Source organism: Tetrao urogallus (assembly GCF_951394365.1).
Source record: "Tetrao urogallus genome assembly, chromosome: 6".
Lineage (NCBI taxonomy): Eukaryota > Metazoa > Chordata > Aves > Galliformes > Phasianidae > Tetrao > Tetrao urogallus.
Window position 1 is genome coordinate 34,700,669 of NC_136819.1, and position 19,594 is coordinate 34,720,262.

Here is a 19,594-nt window from a genome sequence, read left to right on the forward strand (position 1 = left end):
TAAATACCATTTACAGTTCTGCTTACTTAATGAAAGTTTAATAACAGACAAACTACAAGCAATATGCATTTTGAAAAAACTATCCCTGGTGGTTATCTCACGTGTGCTAGTAAGATCAGTAGTATGGTGCTTATATAATGTTGTTATGGTCCTTGGATTTGCAGTTTTCTAGGTCCTTTTGAACTAATACTTGTAAAGCAAATTGAAAAAACCTTCTGGGGTATTTTTTTTTTTTTTTTTTTTTTTTTTACTTCCTGTGCGTTTCAGGTATTTATTATGACTTAGACAACTTCCTCTTCTGTTTAGTTGCTTTATAACTGAAGAGTTCCTCTTCAGGTAAGAGGGAAAGTTGATACTTGCTGTATTTACCCATTACATAAAACTGTATTTGTTGTCTGAATTACCCAATTTTTAAAGAGCTTTCCTGTATTTTTCTTTAAAGAACGTTGAAGGTGTCTAAAGGATTAAATGTATAGGTATCTGTACTTATCTGTAACTGTATTCCTTTATGCATTTGTTTATTCAACATCACTAAGAATTCTTGGATGGCATTTGACATATGACAGGTACATGAAAATCATTATGTAGGATCTCTATGTAATGCAGGTAAATTATTGGTTATTAAATTTCCTGGCACATGGAAGCAGGGTGGCTTTCTTGTCAGACTTGTGATTTCTTGACAGACTTTTTCCTTCTTAGTGTTGAATAGATTTGTAAAGGGCTAATGAGACAAACAGCTGAAAAAATACAGTAAGTTTTTGTGTTTGGACTTTGAAGTGACCCATTATATTTTGTAGCTGACATCTATTCCAAAGATTTAATGTATACAACTTAGAGATCACTGGGTTTCTGTATACATTCTGTAAATGCTTCCAAACCTCATGCTGCCTTAATGACTAGAAAAGAAGTTGTGCTTTTTCTTTTTCTGTAGCCTGTTTCCAGTTTCACTAAATTCTCCTCTTCTTCTAACACAGACTTCAGAATAGTGACAAACGTTGCCCTAGTCAGCAGTGTGAGCACTCCAAAATTTAAGGAAGAAACCCTTTGTCTAGACTTGGCATTTAAAACTAAGGGGCATCCATGCCATTAGCTGTGGAAGGCTGTTCTGCCCTCTTCATGTGTCACATTGTCTTGGCCAGACTTGCAGAAAAGCACAGAGCCTAAAACCTTAAAGACATAGCTCAAGTTAGCACCTGCTATACTCGTATTCTCAACCTGAGACACTGAAGGCCTTTGGCATGTGCTGCAATACTACTACAATCAGTGCTGTCCCCAGATGGGAGCATGTGCCAGCAGCCCAGTAGAGGGTGTGAATGACGCCATGCATTGAGCTCATAAGTTTCCTAGGAGCTGGGGAAGCAGATGCACACTGCTAACGCAGGGTCCCTTAATGTTCAGGACATCAGTGATTTCCCTGACAGTGAAACCTCAATTCTGAAAGAGGAGGGCTGAAGAGCTAGTTAATCTCTTGTGCCTGTGGGCAGGATAATTTTTTTTGCTTTACTGAAATTTTTTAAACTATATTTCTGAATTCTTTTCTGTGAAGATACCATTAAGACCCAGGCACAGAAGTTTTAATAGATCTCCATTGTTATCTGTTGGAGAAGTTTGTTTTTTTTTCTGTTTAGCATATACTTCAGAAGCTGCCTCCTCATTTGCATAGGTCCCCTTCAGCACTCATTCCTTTACTGGGACTGTCCTGACTCAGTACTGTTGTCTTGGTGTATTTGTTATAGAAGTGAATTCTAAATACAGAAAATATACTGATGTAACTTATTCATTTGAGAGTTACTTGAAGTTTGTACTTGAACAGTAATATTGCTGAGGAGCTCTGAGTGTAAGCGTCAAGTAGAAAGCTGAGAAAAGAAAGGGGGGCGGCTAGCAAAACTTGTACTCTGCTTTGAACTGCTGTTGCTGCAAGAATTTTAAATGGTCGTTACCAGCGTCCCATACAGTCCGTATTGTAAGTTTTCTAGCACCATTTCCATTTCTGTCTGTGAACATCTTAACAGATCAATAGCAAGGGAACAAATAGAGGAGAACAGACATAATCCAGAAGTGATTCAAGAATTACAAGATTGGCTGCTGTACATTATAGGGTACATTGTGGCAGTTGTTTGCTGAATAATCTTGCAGAGGGGAAGTGATGCTGCAGTTGGCTGCCAATTTAATAGTTGCTATAGTCATAGCAGAAATGCAAGTGAAAGGGAATCTTGTTCAGACTGTAAAGGATATCAGCTGTTGGTTTCTCGCGTCTTAACAGATATGAAATAACAGTTCATCAAGTCAAAATATAAGCATAGAACTTAAAAAAAAATAAAAATCAAGATAAGTTGGAAAAAAAAAAAGGGAAGCTGCAGGTATAATTGAAGTGCATATTTCAGCACGAAGTGCTTACGTATATTTGTCACATCAGTAAAGTTGAGTCACTACCTACTTGTCCCCAGCCTGTTGCTGTAAGCTGTAGGGCTGGTTTCAGCAGATAGAGAAGTGGATTGCCCACAAGTAATTGGGATGTGATACCTTCCTATGTGGAAACAGGATTTGAACTCAATGGTCATTATGGGTCCCTTCCAACCTAGGGCATTCTGTGATTCTCTGATGTGGATTATGGATGTCAGCAGTTCTGTTCAGTGGAAACAGTTGCCTTGTAGTGAACCCAGAGAAGCTGCTTTCTTTTTGAGGCAGGGGTCTCTGGTTGATTAACAACAGAATTTCTTACCCTGACATGTCACTGTAACTTATGCTTTTGAAGACTACTCAAATCTTATATGGGAAGACTCTTCTATTTGTTCCTTGTCGTGCTCCTCTAGAGCACCAAGAGCATCCTGGGCATTGGCAGCATCTTTGGTGTAGTATAGTTTCAAACTAAGATGTCGGCACTGCTAAGTATATTGTGAGCTGTAAAGGTTCCTTATGTGCTTCTGAAAAGAATGAACACATTTTCCCAGAAAGACAATGAAGCTTCTCCTGCAGTGGCTCAGTTGAAAACGAAAAGTCATTAAATACATTTCCTATTATCTAATTTTATTTCCTCTGTCTCTTCCTTGCTCCTCCTTTTAGCAACATTGTAATGCCTCTGTTTAATGGAATGTATGTACTGAATGAAAATGAAATGAACTTTCACTGGGAAGAATATAATTGGAAAAGAAAGAACACAGGGAAGTAAGCAGAAATGATGCAAGCCTTTCAACGCAGTGCATTTGCACATGAATGAAAGAAAACAGTGCCTTGCACTTAAAAGCATGGACCAACTTCATCCCCTGTAGATAGATGCTGAAAGAACATAGCAGAACACAAAAATGATTTTATTAGAGAAACCCAAGGTTGACTAGGGCTGTATTCCTAAGATCTAGTCTTGCCCTTAAAAAATCACAAGCAAAAAACCCTGTAACTGTTTATGTGGCTATTACAATTGTACAGTTTGGCTAGACATGGAAGTTCTTTGTGCCACTTTACTTTTGGAACTGGTCTTTGCTAAGAGAAGAGTTGATTTAAAACCAACACTTAACAGAAGTAATGGTGGTAACATTTGTATAGAGGTATGTGTATGCAAGTGGATCTTTTTTTTTTATAGCATAATTCTTAATGCTTAGTTATCATACAAAATAGCTGTAGAGTATCATGATTGGAAGAAGGGGAGATGCAAACAAATTACTTAATATTTCAAAAGGGAATTTATTGGACCGTAGGTTGTAGGGTGTGGGGTATTTTAAGAGCCTCCATGAAAAAGTTGCCATAAAGGCAACAACACAGAGAATGGAACCCTGAAAATGTAAAATGATTCAGGATTAGATTAAGTTTCAAAATATTCTCGGCAAGCAAAAACTATAGCAGCTATACTGTTAAGGATTTTTGATCATTGCCTGTAGTTGTCCATCTACATAGAGGTAATTATAGTAATGGAATTAGAGGCTATTTCTTTTTTGACATTCATTAATGAATAACTTATTATGTGCAGTTGGCCACTCTTTCAGAAGTGTGTATCTACTACTTTCTCCTTTGAACCATTTAACTCTGAGAGATTGCGTATATGGATTCAGGGACAATTTTTTTCTTAAGTATGATTTATTTTAGGTATACATAATGCTGCACTTGAGGAGGCAAGAAAAATAGATAAGATATTGAGAGCAAATGTATTTGTACCTGGTTAAAAAAAAAAAAATTGCTGTTGTACCATGCATGCTCTGTCAGTAGAACATTCAATATATGGTGTCTTTGCACATTAGTCTGATCTCATTTACCTTTTGTTTATAAACAGATGTATTAAATCTCGTAAATTCTTTAGCATATGTTTTCATTGTTTTGTACCATCTTGCTTATCTCTGTTTATTAAAACATTTGAATAGCTAGGGGAAGAGGTTCTAAATTAGAAGTTATATGAAAGCAGTATATTACAAGAACACTAAAAAGCAGGTGAGTATTATGTGCTGAACTGTCTCATCGATTAGTATGGTTTCTTAAAATTTGTCCTTTCGTTTCTGAGTTTGTGTATTTTGTTTTGCAGTATTTTTGGGACTGTGGAGATTTCAATGTGTATAAATATGGTGTTCAGTGCAGTAGTGAGTTACTGCTTCACAAAAAAAAATATGGAAATAAAAAGACTATTATTTACAACTTCCATGTTGTACAATCAATGAATATACAGATGATACAGTATATCCAGGAGTTTGGCTGATGTAGTCATTATACTAGAGTAGGAAAGAAGGACACTCTCCCTATCCTGGGCTCGCATGGTAAACTCTGATGGAGTGGATCTCCAGAAGAGATCCTTCCCTGCTGGTAGCCAGCTCTTAAATGGGTCTAGGAGAGGTGGAGCCAGGCTCCACCCCTTCCTGCAGCACAGGGGAATTGCCTTCACCTGTGCTCCTGTGGCTGACTCATTGCTTGCCTCAGGTAATCCATCAGACGTTCAGACCGTGATTCAGCAGTCCCATACACGAGTAAATTTAAGCTTCTTTTATAGTTTTTCATATTTATTATACATTTATTGTATTGAGCATAATAGATTTTGTGTTCCAGGTTTTCAAAGTATGCATATATATCCATGATATAAAAATCTGTTAGCCATCCAAACTTCTTAGCTCTTAATTTGGATATAAATGTGGTGAATGCCATGGACACAATTGATAATCAGAGTCTAAACATCTTTTGTAGATATGTGCATAGTTGCTTAACTTCTGATGGTACATGCTAATTTACCTGTATCTTCTTCTGCGAAGAACCATCAAGATGATAAGGGGGATGAAAGATGTAGTGAGTGAAGTCACTGAGAAAATTGGATCTGTTTGATTTTGAGAAGGTTAAAGGGAGATCTGAACTGTTGTCTTCAACTGCCTAATGGATATGTACAGAGAAAAGGGAGGTAGATGGTTCCTGAATGTGCACAGTGATAGCACAAAGGTAATGAACACAAATTGCACTATATAGTATGATTTATTATTAACAGTGAAAGCAATAATATGTCTAAAAAGCTTGCCCAAAGTGACTGTAGATTCTCTCTTTCAGAAGATATTCAGAACTAAGCTGGACAAGATTCTGAGTAATCTGTTCTAAGTTCTGCTTTGTGTGGAAGGATGAACTGGATGACTTTCCGACGTCCTTTCCAACCTAAATTGTTCTATGATTAATTCTAAAATAGGCATCCAACTGCTTATTGAGTAATTGAATGTAACTTTTTAAAGGCTGCAGCTCAGACAGGAGGAAATGGCTAAGTCTTTTAATGAGAAGATGGCTGGCTAAAGTGTTCAGTCAAAACTGTTAGAAGGTGTCTCTCTCATCTAGGTGCCCTAATCATGAAGCTAGATAGTCATTGCTAAAATAAATATATAATTAAGTCTTTCAGTCATATAAGCAAGTTCTACAGTAATAAGAACTTATTTTCCTCTGTAGCTCTTCCAGTAATTTGGCCACTTGAGAGGTGCTGCATCAGAAGGAAGAGACAAAGAATAAATAAAGTCAAATTATCTCTTGAATGAGCATTCTAAATATGAAATGCTAATTAAATATATGTATATATATCCTATCAAAACAGAAGGTGTCATAGAAGGACCTTGATGTAGAAGGACATTTAAAAATGAGTATACCTGGCTTGGGTGTCTTGATGATCTCTCAGACATCTTAGAGTTGAATAGCAGTGCCATAAACAAGGTAGTGCTAAAGACTTAATGTAGTTTTTTTTTTTTTTTGCTTTAGCTGTAGTAGTTTATAGCCAGAATGCAGTATAGACCTTGTGAAAGTTTGAGGGTATGCAGAACCGTAGGCTGATAATGGTGATGGTTATTTTAATCCTGTCATCTAAATTGAACATACAAATTCGAAGATGGCAACAAAAGATGTGGAAATATGAAGTTAAACATATAGATTAAATGTTAAGTCCTAAGGTTTCAGAAGAAAGGTTGAAGAAAAGAAAGCTGGAATGAGGTTGGTAATGGACTATGGAGCAGAGCAAGCCATGGATTTGAAAGATAGCAAATGTATGAATAGGAATTCTTATTCCTTATTTTGAACTTTTTTTCAATAAAGATATTAGACCCTTAATGCCAGTCTCCCACCCTATTGTTTTAGGATTTTTTTTCCTTTTTTCCCCAGTGATAAGGAAGTCTTTTCTTCTTTCTAGTAGCTGTAGGCTAGATGAAACAGGGATGTGTGTATTGCTGTGCTGAATGTTGCAGTGCCTGAAAGGTGTGCAAGAACAGAGTTAAGTCAAATAAAGCCTGAGAGCTATCTGGAGAGCATCCCACTCCACACCTGGTGGGATGGTGGGAATGTACCTCAGCAGCACATACCTAGCATTGCTGAGAGGTTATTTGCCCCTCCTGGAGGTACCTTCAGACTCTTTGCCAGTGCTTTAGAAGAACAGGTCCTAGCTGTGGGTTAGTAAGATAACAAAAACAGGTTTTCTTCATTAACCTTCAGATGTATGACGTGGGATTTGACATAAAGTTCCAATTTTACTGTGTTTAATCACTTATTGATAATTATCAGTGGGGCTTGCTGAAAGATGGAATTATTAGTGGTGTGGGAGGGGAAAAAAAAAAAAAGCTGCATTTCATCACTATAAAATTACTGAGAATGAATGGGGTGGATGAGAGGGACTGGTGAACTAGGATTCAGCAGAGAATGACAAGTCTTGGATTGGGAGGAAGGCAACAATAACAAGTTGATGGCTTTGATTTTTTTTGCAGCTATATTTTGAGAGAATTGAAAAGATCCCCAGAATAGCAGTACTGAGTCAATGATGAAAATTATTCTTATTGTAAATGTAAAGACCAATTGGAGAGGGGGGAAAAAAAGCCTAACACTGCAGCAAAGGAAGAAGCAGGAAGATTTTTTTTTTGGAGTCTCGTTTTTAACACTTTTTGGTTTAGGAGAGACACTCTGTCAAGTGATTTCCCTTGAAGGCATTTAACTTACATTGTGCTGCCAGTAGATTGTAGAGATAAGAAAGGAAAGAGGTACTGTACTGGGAAATCATGGCAGAAGTTCTCAGAAGGTTGAACAGTGATCAGTATTTTATCATATTTTTGCATTTCAATGTATTTACAGTCCATCTTTGCTTGTCTCTTTATGAACAAAATAGATGTACCCAAAGTGTGTATGCTAAATGCAGAATATGCATTTTTGCTTTTTTGTTTTTTTTGCAGTGTTTTTCATTTTAGATTTTAGATTCAACACTGAATTGTTTTGCAGTGTTCATGTACTTATCCAGTCTGCAAGTAATGGAGAACTGAAAATCTGTAGTAGGATATTTACAGTTTACATTTCAGAAAACTAAACAAAGCTGTGTTTACATAATAAACTGCAAAGATGTTTGTACTTAACAGTGCATAATTTTAAAATATAGTAGTCGCACCAGGTGTCACTACATTGGGGGGAAAAAAAAAAATGTTGTCAGCATTTCAACAATCTTAAAATTATATTTTGAGCTTTATTTTTCTATTGAGTTATCTTAGCCTGAGTTCAGTATAAAATGTTTTTAGTCCAGGTTAAAGTCTTTTCGGGGGGAAAGCTGAGATATCAGGGTTCTCTAGAACATGAAAACAGTTGCACCTTGAGGGAGTCAGGATGCTTTTCTGTTTATTTTTTTATGATCCAAAGTACAAAAATTAAAAGACCCAGACATTTAATCATTGTACAGAGTATCCTTGATACTTTTTATTTGTTTTACTTAGAAAGGTCAATATTTACCATTGAGAAAGGGGGCAAAACTCAGTAATAATGCTGGCCACATTTTGCAGCAAGATATGCTGTGATAAGCTCCTAAGGCTGTGCTTCATGGGCTTGTGTGCCCAACCAGCAGATCACAGAAAGCAACTCAATGCTTGTGAAGTTTTTCTTTAAAGAAAGATTTAAATCTTCCATGAGCTTTCATTTAAAAGGAAGGAAAGTTAAGAGACATGCCTTATTACATCATTAAATTTAAGGAATCTTTTTCAAGGGCAAGATAAGATGATTCTCTTACACCTTATAAAGAGTTTGTTTATTAACAAAATGTCTATCCTGATTTTTGTTACATTTTTTTTGCACAGCCTAAAGGAAAAATAAGCAAATTTCTTCTCAAGCCAGTGGGTTTGAAACTAAGCTTTAGTTCGTAGCTTTAGTTCGTAGTGTTGATGTTTAGAAAAGCCTGTTACAGGAATTATTTGTGTAGTCAATGCTAATTTGCAAAAATACTAATGATCACTTTGCAAGTCCTTGTCTGTTCACAGAGAACTGCCTAAACCAGTTCGAGCCAGTATGTACATATTGCAAGGGAAATGATTGTACTTTCTGGAGATGAGAAGCTAAGCATTAAATTCAGGAAATATCTAGGAGATTGAAAACTCCTCCTGTCTATCCCAGGCCCCCCAATTGCCTTGTGAAGTTGCAGCGTTCCTGTTGTCACGCCTTTGTGATGCATTCCTGAATATTTTAGGAAAGGTATGATTGAATGAATGTAGACTTGATTCTTTTGTTTCCAACTGAAGCTACAAAACCTGTTTTGTTGCCTTTCGTCCCCTAATGAAGTAAATAAGATTTATATAGATGCCTGTTGGTTTACTTGGCTTGTGTTAGCAGCTGATATGAGAAAGGATTACAGTCACTAAAAGAAATCAGCAATTGTAAAAAGAAATGAAAGCCAGAAGAAAACAAAAACATTAGCCAGCAACTTAGTGCAGAACTGGAAGCATTTGCAGTAAGTGTATTTTAACTGCTTTTAAGGATTAAAAAAAAAAAAGTAAAAAAGAAAGGAAAAAAAAAAAAAAAAAGCTTAACAAGTAAGTGAAAATGTATTTACAGCAAACATTTCTTGGCCTGGTTCCTCAGCTGTCATGGTTATGACTGTGCAGCTACTGCTGTGGGAACAGGCTGTGAGAATGTTTTCCTTGCTCTGCTTCCAGTAGTCTCGTCTCCAGCACAAATTGCACAGGTATGCATGTCTGCCCTCCTTTGTATAAAATGAAACAAATGCAAAACATGCAGCTGTTCTTCTGGATTTGACTAGGCAGGAAGAAATGGAGGGGAACTCCTAGTTTTCCAAAATGGCTGCTTTAGGGCTAGAACAGATACTGGCTTACATATATTTATATTTTATTCCTGGAGCTTTAAAGAAAACTATTTTGAGGTTTAAAGGATTGCATTATCTCTCTTCAGCAAAGTTCAGAACTTTGTGCCTAAAAAAAATGTCATTGTGCTTTGTCCTTTAAGGAAAGAGGTGGCCATTTAATTATGTTCAGAAGTGTTTGCTAAACAGAAATATTGGTGGCAGAGAAACTGAGAAAAGACAAGGCACTATTTATTTTCTTTCCTAGATGAAGCTTTTATTATTTGCATGAGACTTCACAAAATATCAAGTGTTACAGGCACCTTATATGCTGCTTTTCCACTCTTTCCGTTCTTCTGAAGTGATAAGGGAGTCTTGGTAGATCTTGTAAGTTAAATGCAAAAAAGAGTGTGGTTATCTTCATTGCTGTACTTGCACACTGTGTGGCAGTGCCTGAAAGGTGGGTGCCTGGCCTTCAGGAATGGAGTTTGAAAGTCAAAGAAAAGCCTGAACTGGATCCATCTGGGACGGTATGAATGCCTCCTTTGTCATTCCCAGCGTTGCTCACAGATTATTTTCCCATCCTGGAGATACCTTCAGACTCTTTGCTGTTGCATTAGCAAAACACGTATGGTATCATAGAGTTCTGAAGTTTGAAGTTTGATGTGGAATAAATGGAAATTAGTGGTGTTAAGGTCAAAGGTGGGAGGGTCACAGGCTGGAAATTAGCAATATTGTCTTAGGAAAAGCCTATGAGATGTCTTGCTTTCTGTGTGTCCTGGATTTCAGCACTTATGGGTAGCCCAGATTAGACAACTGAATTTATGTATAGGGTCATGGTTGCTCCTGTGACTCTTATTTTCCTTGTCTGGTGTCTGAGATAAATGGCACCTGCTTGAGAAAATAAATCTCATACCTTCCATCTTTTGTATGAATTGTCTCATATATCTAATTATGATATAAAAACCCACAATTACAGCAGCAGAACCAGTATTCTGGCTTTAGTTTGTTTTTAAATGGCTGTGAGTATTCAGCTTTGTGTTGGATTCAGTGTTAACAGTGACAGTTTCATTTTGAACGTGTTTGCCTGATGGGTCTTGTAAGACTGTAGGGCTCCTCTCTCACAAGGCTGTATATAATTATTGGATCCCAAAAGGGTGTCTGGTTGACACCTGGTGCACAACAGAGATCTTGGTATTTGCAAAAGACTTTTCACTATCTGTCTATTTTATGATAAAAATGTGTGTGGTTTTGACTCAAAGTTACTCTGGGTTACAGGCACCCAACTCTCATAATTCACAGTTTGAGTTGCTGTGAATCAGAAGAATTGCTTATGAGGTGTTATGTGTTGGTTTAGGGCGCTGCCTTCCTAATTATTAAGTCAGATATGTTGTCCTTGTGTCATTAAAACTGTACTTCAAAAGTAAACTGAAGTAATTATGGATGTAGGACATTTGACTGAGGGACACTGGTAAATATTGGCTATGATGAAAAAGGTAGAGAAATACTGCAGTACAGAGATTTTTCCTAACTATGAACAAGGAAACAAAATCAAAATTCAACGTACCTTTTCTAAACGTTCCTTATGAGCGCTAGAGTTGAAATTACAGCTCAGTTTGTACTCTTAGGATAATAATATTTTCTACTAGTAAGTAATGCTTTGCCAAAGGACACCAATATGTTTCAAGTGACAATTGGCAAATTGTAGTTCGATTACTCTCAAGCTAGTTTGTCACTTTGGACTTTGCTGTGCCGAGTCAAGTAAATAGCTTTCTGACACCTAACACTAATAACACAAACACAAAAATATAAGAAGATAAGGAGATATGTGTAAGTGAGGAAGGAGTTGGTCTGCCCACTTCTGTACCTTCTTCAGCTGTAGCTGCATTCACTTGTTAAGCAGTCAAGATCTTCAAGAGAGCTTTGGGTTACTTCTGAATGTGTAGGTGGAGCTCTCACTAATACTGATTGTTTTGTGGGTTTCTTTTGGTTTTTTTTTTTTACTTTTTTCCATTTTTGACATTTTTCATATTTTGTTCACAAGAGTACTGTCCTGCTCTCACACCATTAATAGATTGCTTAGCATCACTCAAATTTACTTTGTAAATAATGTGTGAATTTAACAGATTTTTTTTGAGTTAATAAGTTTTTTTTTTTCAATTGAGTTGGCTTCCATTCTGACCATTGAAATTTTGAGAGACTGATTCTTCACCTGTGACATCGTTCTGTATCTCCTTTGCTCCCAGAAAATAAATGTGGGCATCCAAGTCTGTGTGCAGGTTTTGTACCTATATTCTTTGCAGAAAGTGATTATTTCTCACTTACTAAATGACTGACACAAATATAAAATAATTGTACTAAAGATACCAAAGATTAATGTGTTTTTTTTTGTTTTTTTTTTTTTTTCTCCCAACCTGAAAAACCTTACCATTTTTCTGGCTTTTTTTTTTTTTTTTTGCTCAATCAGCAATGTCTTTTAAAAGAAAAAATAGTTTAAAGCAGAATTATGCCTTTGGAATATGTCTCTTTTTCCATGTAGTTAAATCAGTGCTCATTTTAAGTATTTTTTTTTTCTGTATATTAATTAAGAAGTAAGAATTGGAGTTGAATAAAAATCTAGAATGGAGATGAAAATACAGAACCTGCCAGTAATCGCTTAATGACTCATGGTATCAGCATTTTCAGCAAATTATTTTAATTAGCTTTAGATTACAAATAACAGATTACAAATAATTAATATAAATTAATAAAAATAATTTAGATTACAAATAATCAGATTACTTCTGATTTATTGTTGCAGAACTAGAACTGTGGGCATGGGTGGATGTAAAAGCACGGATCTGCAAGCATGGCAGTTATTTTGGCAATCTTATGTATGAAACATTCATAGATTTTTCGTCTAATCCATGGTAAATGCTTTGACTACCCTAACAGTAAGTGCATCTTTAAATTGAAGTTATTTACATTTTACAATTGTATACACAATTTTTAGAATTATTTATGCTTGTTATATCTTGTCTGCTCTTTTAATACATGTTTTGTATTCTACTGTTTGTAAATACAATCTGTATGTAGTTAGCTTTGCTCATTTCTAACCTAAAGGCAGTTCATTAAACAGAAAACTTGTATCAGCCCACAGTCTATGGTTAAGAATCCCAGTGAGTCAGGGATTTTGCTTGCTCTTGCCTGTGTTCTCACTTATACTCTCTTCACTCTCTCATCCCCTCGAGTCTTCCTGTGGAAGTGAAAGGTTCCGTATACTTATTATGTGGCCTTGCTGTTATTTCTTGTTTCTTGTTGGATGCATTGATTATTGTACTCCAGGGTAAGCTGAGTAGAGTCCAATGCTGTTTTCATTAGCAAGGGTAGACTATTCAGAATTCAGTGACTAGGGAGCATATGCTTGTGAATTTTAAGTACGTAAAAGTTTGGACAGTAGAGTTTTGTCAATGTTTGTGGGAAAGCAGGTTATTCTAAAACATATGCGTGTAACATTTTATTGCTGAAAATCAATGTTTCAACTCAAGGCTGCTTATTCTGAGGTTAGATAACATCTCAACAGACAGAAAATCTAGCTCTATATTGAGATTTACTATCTCTGGCCTCAGTTCAGTGATCTACAGCTAATTGATTCTTTTCCAATTCTTATATTACTCTCTTTATGGTAATATTGGAGAGCTTTCTTCAGCAGCATCTTCAGTGATCTGAACAACATATATGATGTTATTTTTCTTCTGTTATGTTTTTTCTTGAAGGTCTTTAAGACTTGTGTCCTGAAATCCTGATTTCTGTACAAAAAAGCATTATACGCTTAACAGGATTTTTTGACTTTTTAAATTTAATATTTTTCAGTTTAGGTACTAATGTAAAATCAGCTTCTCAGTGAGTTGCAGAATTGTGCCTGTATTAACCTATTAATAAATGAAGAGTTACTTTTTAAAATCAGAATATAAACTGAAGTTTGAAGAAGTGGAATGACTTTTAAAGGCTGTTAGGCAAATAGCTTTCTGTTGTATAGCTTAGGCTTTCAATCTTGAATTATACGTCAGCTTTTAACATCATTAGAGAAATACTGGCTAAATTATATGTGGAGGGTTGGTTTAATAAATTTTTCCCGTTTGGTATCTATTATGCAGACAGCATATGTAAATCTTAGGAGCTGAAATGGATTCCTAATAACACTGCCTCAGAAGTGGTTTGTTAACTTTGGGACTGATGGTTAAATAATGCTGATGTCCCTCTGTGCTTAGGCAGAGCTCTAAGAGGCTTAATTGTTTAGGTGATATCTGTAAAGCAATTGCACCAACCTGGTTATAAGTGTAATTGGATGATGTGATACTAACTCACTTTCTTCCAATTTGTTTAGGTTTATGTTAATTTATTTTTTTTTGCTTAACTTTATTGCTGAAAGGCATAAGAAGGGAAAATTGTCTCCACAATTATTTTCTGAACATCATTATTGAGAAGCTGAGCTGCAGACAATTTTATATCATTGAACAGGAAGAAGGTATATTTCTGAAGAAAAGTGTTCTGTGTTATATAGTACAGGCTGTTTGTGGGTCAAGGATAGAGAGCAGCAGCAGAATGATCAATCTCAAGACTGACTGCATAACACAGTTTGTTTCTCAAACTGTCTTCTTTTAGAGAGCAAATGTTTTGAATCACTGTGAAATAAGAGTTTCATCTCACAAAGGCTCTTCCATAGTAGTAACTCAAATGTAGTGGGAAATTTTTATAAACAATATTGCTGGTGCTATCTCCAGTAATTCTCCAGTAATTGTTGTGGATATGCATGCAGCTACTCCTTTTCACTTATCTCCAGTGACCAGCCACAGATTCTTGAGGACATGTCAAACTGCTCTACATCTCAGTGCCTCTGAGGCTGCAGCCTTGGTTGGTCTTCCTGTGGTTGGGTAGGAGCCTGGTGTCCCTATCCTCAAACTTGTTGTTATTGTGTCTTCTGGGATGTGATAATTTAGGTGGGTTAACCTGTAGGTTGTATTGGTGAGGGTGACAGAAACTTCAGGCTTACTGCATCATATTCTTCATCTGCCTTCAGATCTTAATGCTGTGTTTAAAAAAAAAAAAAAAAAACAAAAAAACAAACAAAAAAAACCACCACAACCACCACCACCAACAAAAAAAAAAACAATCAGAGAGTAGGAGGCCAGTTCCCATTTCAGTGGTTGACTTGAACACAGCTCTGATTTCTAGGCACTTCAAGTTTATATTTGAGAAGAATAGGAGAATTTCCTACTCCTTACAGAAATCATTGGAGAAAACTGTTCTTGGACTTCACCCCAATTTCTCTCCAAACTTTGGCAAAAGAAAAAGTGACTGCTTAAAAATACCTTAGAGGGAATTTGAATTACTGCAGTGCATTGGTTTTTTGTGGTGTTAAATTGCAAGTCTTCAAGATTGGTTAAGCTTCATAGGACAAGTCAGAGTAGCAGTGTTCTTCATTCAGAAAGTGTCAAGTTGCATTAAGCACTGTGGAATCTCCTGCTATAGTGTAAGAAGCTGCTATGGTGCAAGTGATTATTTCAGTAGTGGAGAGAAAGTTTCTGTAGGACTGAGCATCTCCTGTTCTTTAGTTTATCAAATATTCGTGAGTATAGGTACTTTTTAATTACAGTATTGTAAGTTTTATCATACTATGAATAATCTGTTTTCATGTAACGTGAAGCTGCATTTTAATCCCCACTGTCTATATGTCTTTGACAGACTACTTAAGTAAATTTTCTGGGAATTAATTTTTAATGTTTGTTTCATGTATTAACAGATATATGAAAACTTCTGTACATAGTCATTCTGAGTTTACAACAAATTTTCTGAGCCTTGTTCTGTTCAGCTGTTTGCCTGCACTAAATCACGTATATATACCCAACACAGTGGTTAGGAGGTGGGGAGGCAGGCAGGAATAGACCTTAGGCTGTCTGCAATGTAGCTTTTAACTTTTCTGATACTGGTGTTCAGAGCTTGGCTGACTGCTGCCAAGTCTGCACCTGCAGTGCTGCTTGATTGAAACTCTGCATGTATTCCTCTTAGTAAGAACAAATAAATAATATCTTCTGTTATTTACCAAACACCAGGATTACTTCAAAACCACAAGCAGCAATCCTTCTTCTTTGCTAATATTCTGTCACTTTTACCTAATGCACACAGGATTCTCGGGCTTAATTCTTCAACAGAATGCCATATTTTTTTCTATACTCTGAGGTTTGTCTTGCTACTTGGAACCCTTGCTCAAAATGCGTATCTGGTGCTTTGATTATGAATTGTCACATAAACAGTGATTGATTCAAGTAATTTACATGGAAGCATTCATGGTGTTTCTGAGCAAGGGAAAAAACACAGAAGCACATGGCACTTAATTATGTTGCTTAACAATAAATGTCAAGGCTTTTTTAAAAAAAGATGAATGATGTACTTAAGGAAAGCAAAATTATATTTCTATGGTTTGAAATGTTTTGCACACAGTATATATTAGAACATTGAAGGTTTTAGCACTCTTAGACATCGGTGGAGGTGCTGACAGGTTACAGATGCTGCAAGGCAGGCTTTTGTAACTGCTGTCTGCTTAATGCTTGCAAAAGAAACTCCTTTAGTGTAAAGTGCTGTTAAGCTGAGCTCACTTACTTGTATGTAAGGACATTTGCATGCAGGCACACTTAGAACCACAGAACATGAGGACTGGTGATCCTGGGTTGATAAATTCTTGCATATAAACAGGATTTGCATTCAAATTTGTGTTTTACATCACAGCTTGATTATACATACCATTTTAATAATGTTGAAATAATGTCAGTAAGAGACTTCAGAATGCCACTCCTATGATTATATGTTGCAATTTTAAGTTAATTAAATGTCTCTCTTTCTTTTTTTTCTGTTTTATCAATATTTAGTAAAAGACTTGTATTTTTTTTTCCTCATTTAATAGTGTGTGCATTTCTATAATGAATAGTTACACCTTCCAAATTATATTCAGTAACGTGTTTAATAAAAGCCTGTCGTATTGCATTACTCCTGTGGGAGTGTTGGAGAAGAAACCGAACTCCAATGTTCATCACTTTCCTATTCTGCAGTAAGTGGAAGTCTGCAGAGTGAAATGTGGTGAGGTGCAGAATTCTCCAGCCTGCGTCTGAATAGATCCATACTGGCTACAGGATATTGTTCACTCCCAGGCAAAAACACTAGCTTAGATCTTTTTAACAATTTAAAAATATATATATATTTTTAATAAAGAGCAGTTTTCCAGTCCAGTTTGGTATCCAACTTCCAGCAGTTGTACTGATGCAATTCTAAGTTGTTTGGAGGATGATTCTGGTACATATTCAGCATGTGCATTTCTAGATACATTTCTTGTTTTGGTTTTGATCTAGCATGACAGGAGCCTGTCTTGCTGCTACTGTGTAAAATGTCTGTGTAAAATGTGCAAAATGTCCTTTACACTGCTGCTATATTGGTGTACTTTCTCCTTTTTTTTTTTCTTGTCAGATTTATAGGAATTATCTTCATCAAATTGTGTTCTGCTATAATTTTTTCAATCCATTAATTTGAAGAAAATAAAGAAATAAGGTGATTTCAGTGCCATAAACTACTAAAGCGTTATAATGTAATTGCCCTGTGTGCTAAGAGTATTTTTTTCTGTTGCCTAGCAATGAGATTTACCATGAGGTTCACCATGTGCTTAAAATTCCATTGTTAACATCTGTTCACAGAGGTTTATAACTTGAACAAAAATCATTACTTATAATACAATCCAGGAAATTCTTGTTACGGGGTCACTTACTAAGTAAGGTTGAGGCAGATAACTGATACATTCAAATTTCTGTACTCTTTCTCCCATTCTACAAAGTGAATTTTGAAAACAGCTTATTCACTCATCCCTGGTAAAGGTGGTAAAGGTTGTCTTTTTTTTGTTGTTGTTGTTTTGTTTTGTTTTTTTTAACTATTTTGCAATATTCTTTGAGGTGATGCTTGAAGCTGAGCTTATGTAGTAAAGAACTAGAAACTGCTCAGTATCTAAGCTTTTCTACAACCATAGCTGGTTTTGGCAGACTAGGTAAGAGAGTCAGAATAATAGTTGGGATGGACAGTTGCACGTATTTCAGGACTGCATCTTGCTGCAAGGCAGAAGGCAAAAAATGAGTTTATTTGAAGTTTCCACAGAAGGATTTAAGGAAGGAGAACATGATGAGTGGACTGGTAAATTTGGGCTTAACAAAGGATGCCAGGATCATGCATTATAAAGGCACAAGGGAAAAAAGTCATTTTGATGTAATCCTTTGTATGAACTAAACACTCACTACTTTATTGTTCAAAATAGCTGTGATTATTGTGAAGGCTCTATTCTTGTATATTTAAATATGCACCTTTTTATGGCAGATGTGTTTAGCTGAAGATCTTAAAGGACTTTGACTTTTCTCTTGCTGTAAGCTACTGCTGTTTTATAGCATCTGTATCAATAACCTTTCAATTTGTCACCTTTGTAATAGTTAATTTTTGATTAAGAAACATAGAAATTTAAATTTCATGCCTTCATGTGAGCAGAGGTAATTTTATCTGGAAAAGGAGACATCTTCAAGCACTGCTACGTAATTAATATTGCTAATTAAAAAACAAGATAAAAATAAGTAAAAATGATACATATTCAAAATAGTCTAGCTTCTGTATCTCATGCTTATGTTTAGGGTGTACACTTCTGCACATAAGTGAGATTTTTCCTTGGAATTATAATCTTGATATGATTATGAATGTTAATTACTTAAGAAATATGCTCAGCACAGGTCATTTTCACTGACAAAATATTTATAGTATTATAATATAGATCAACACCAAATGTAAAAAAGAATATGCAGTGTTTGCTGTGGTTAAAAAAGTAGCATTTTCTGTTTAGCTAGAAATGGTCTTTGGCACTATTTAATGTTCCTGCAGCGTTTGTAAAGGAAACGAGGAAAGGGAGGAGGGCCTGATATCAATTCGGAGTCCTAATTTAGATGCCGAGAGTAAGATTTGGTAACTCACCTTACCCGTCCACCTTTTCCAGGAAGTGCTTTGAAATCTTCTGTCTTTATCAGTCAGCCATGAACCATTCTGTTTCTTGCTGGACTGCTACATTGTATTCGTGGGCTGGATTTAGTGTCATTTGTGCTTCTCCAGCATCTTCATCTGTACAAAGACTCAGTAAACATTCCCTTGAGAAAGTCTGACACTCCAGAACAGTAACAGGCAACAGGCAAAAATGGCAATTGCTTTTGCAGTTCAGTTGACGCTAAGGAAATGTGCAAAATAAAAAAGATGAAATTCTGTTTTTGTTTGGCATTTTCTTATTTAGTGGAGGTCATAGACTGCATCTGTAGTTTGAATCATATACAGCATCTAATCGCATTGTCTGTGTGGACAAGAAGAGTGAGGGGAGACATTTATGCATCTTCATTGTTTTTAATGTGGCTATGATTTCTAAAGCTTCCGTACTGCAGAGACTAAAGACCTCATATCACTATTGCTGGCTAGGAAGAGTATTAACCTACACTGTGTCAGAGTCAAATCGTGGGTCTCTTGAAGCTTAAAATCATGGGTCTCTTGAGGCTTAGTTAGCCACTGGGAAATGTTTAGGCAAAGCGTAGCTTGGCTTTACATAAAATGGAGTAGTACTATTTCCTTTCCTGGGTTAGGAGGGGCTTCATTGTTCAACAGCTCCCCTGCATTGGAGCTTACAGAGAATGAGCGTTAAAGTAGCCAGTATTTCAAGGAGAGTTATTTAGCTCACCAGGAAGTCTGTACTGGTCAAGAACATAAATAATCACAGCAATTCCGGAATTTGAGCCTAGGACCTTTCATCACTTTCATTTGATGCCCCATTAGTCTTGATTTATTCTGTGATGTCTTATATACATTGTAGATCTGTGTATTATACCTGGTGACTTCGATTGAACAAATCATTTTTGTTAATAAACAGCTATTTTTCTAGTAAATAGCAGCACATTCAGTACCATGCACCAGTTCTCCATGCATGAATAACCGCAGAAAGAACCAAAAAAGGATTGATGAGGAGATTGTACATAA

The 19,594-nt window shown here is 36.1% G+C and overlaps 1 protein-coding gene across 1 annotated transcript in view; it reads left to right on the plus strand.

Moving 5' to 3' along the window:
• NUBPL (NUBP iron-sulfur cluster assembly factor, mitochondrial) overlaps positions 1-19,594 on the plus strand; it is a gene marked incomplete at both ends in the record, with an annotated part of 77,987 nt that overhangs the window by 26,993 nt on the left and 31,400 nt on the right. The window lies entirely within an intron of this gene.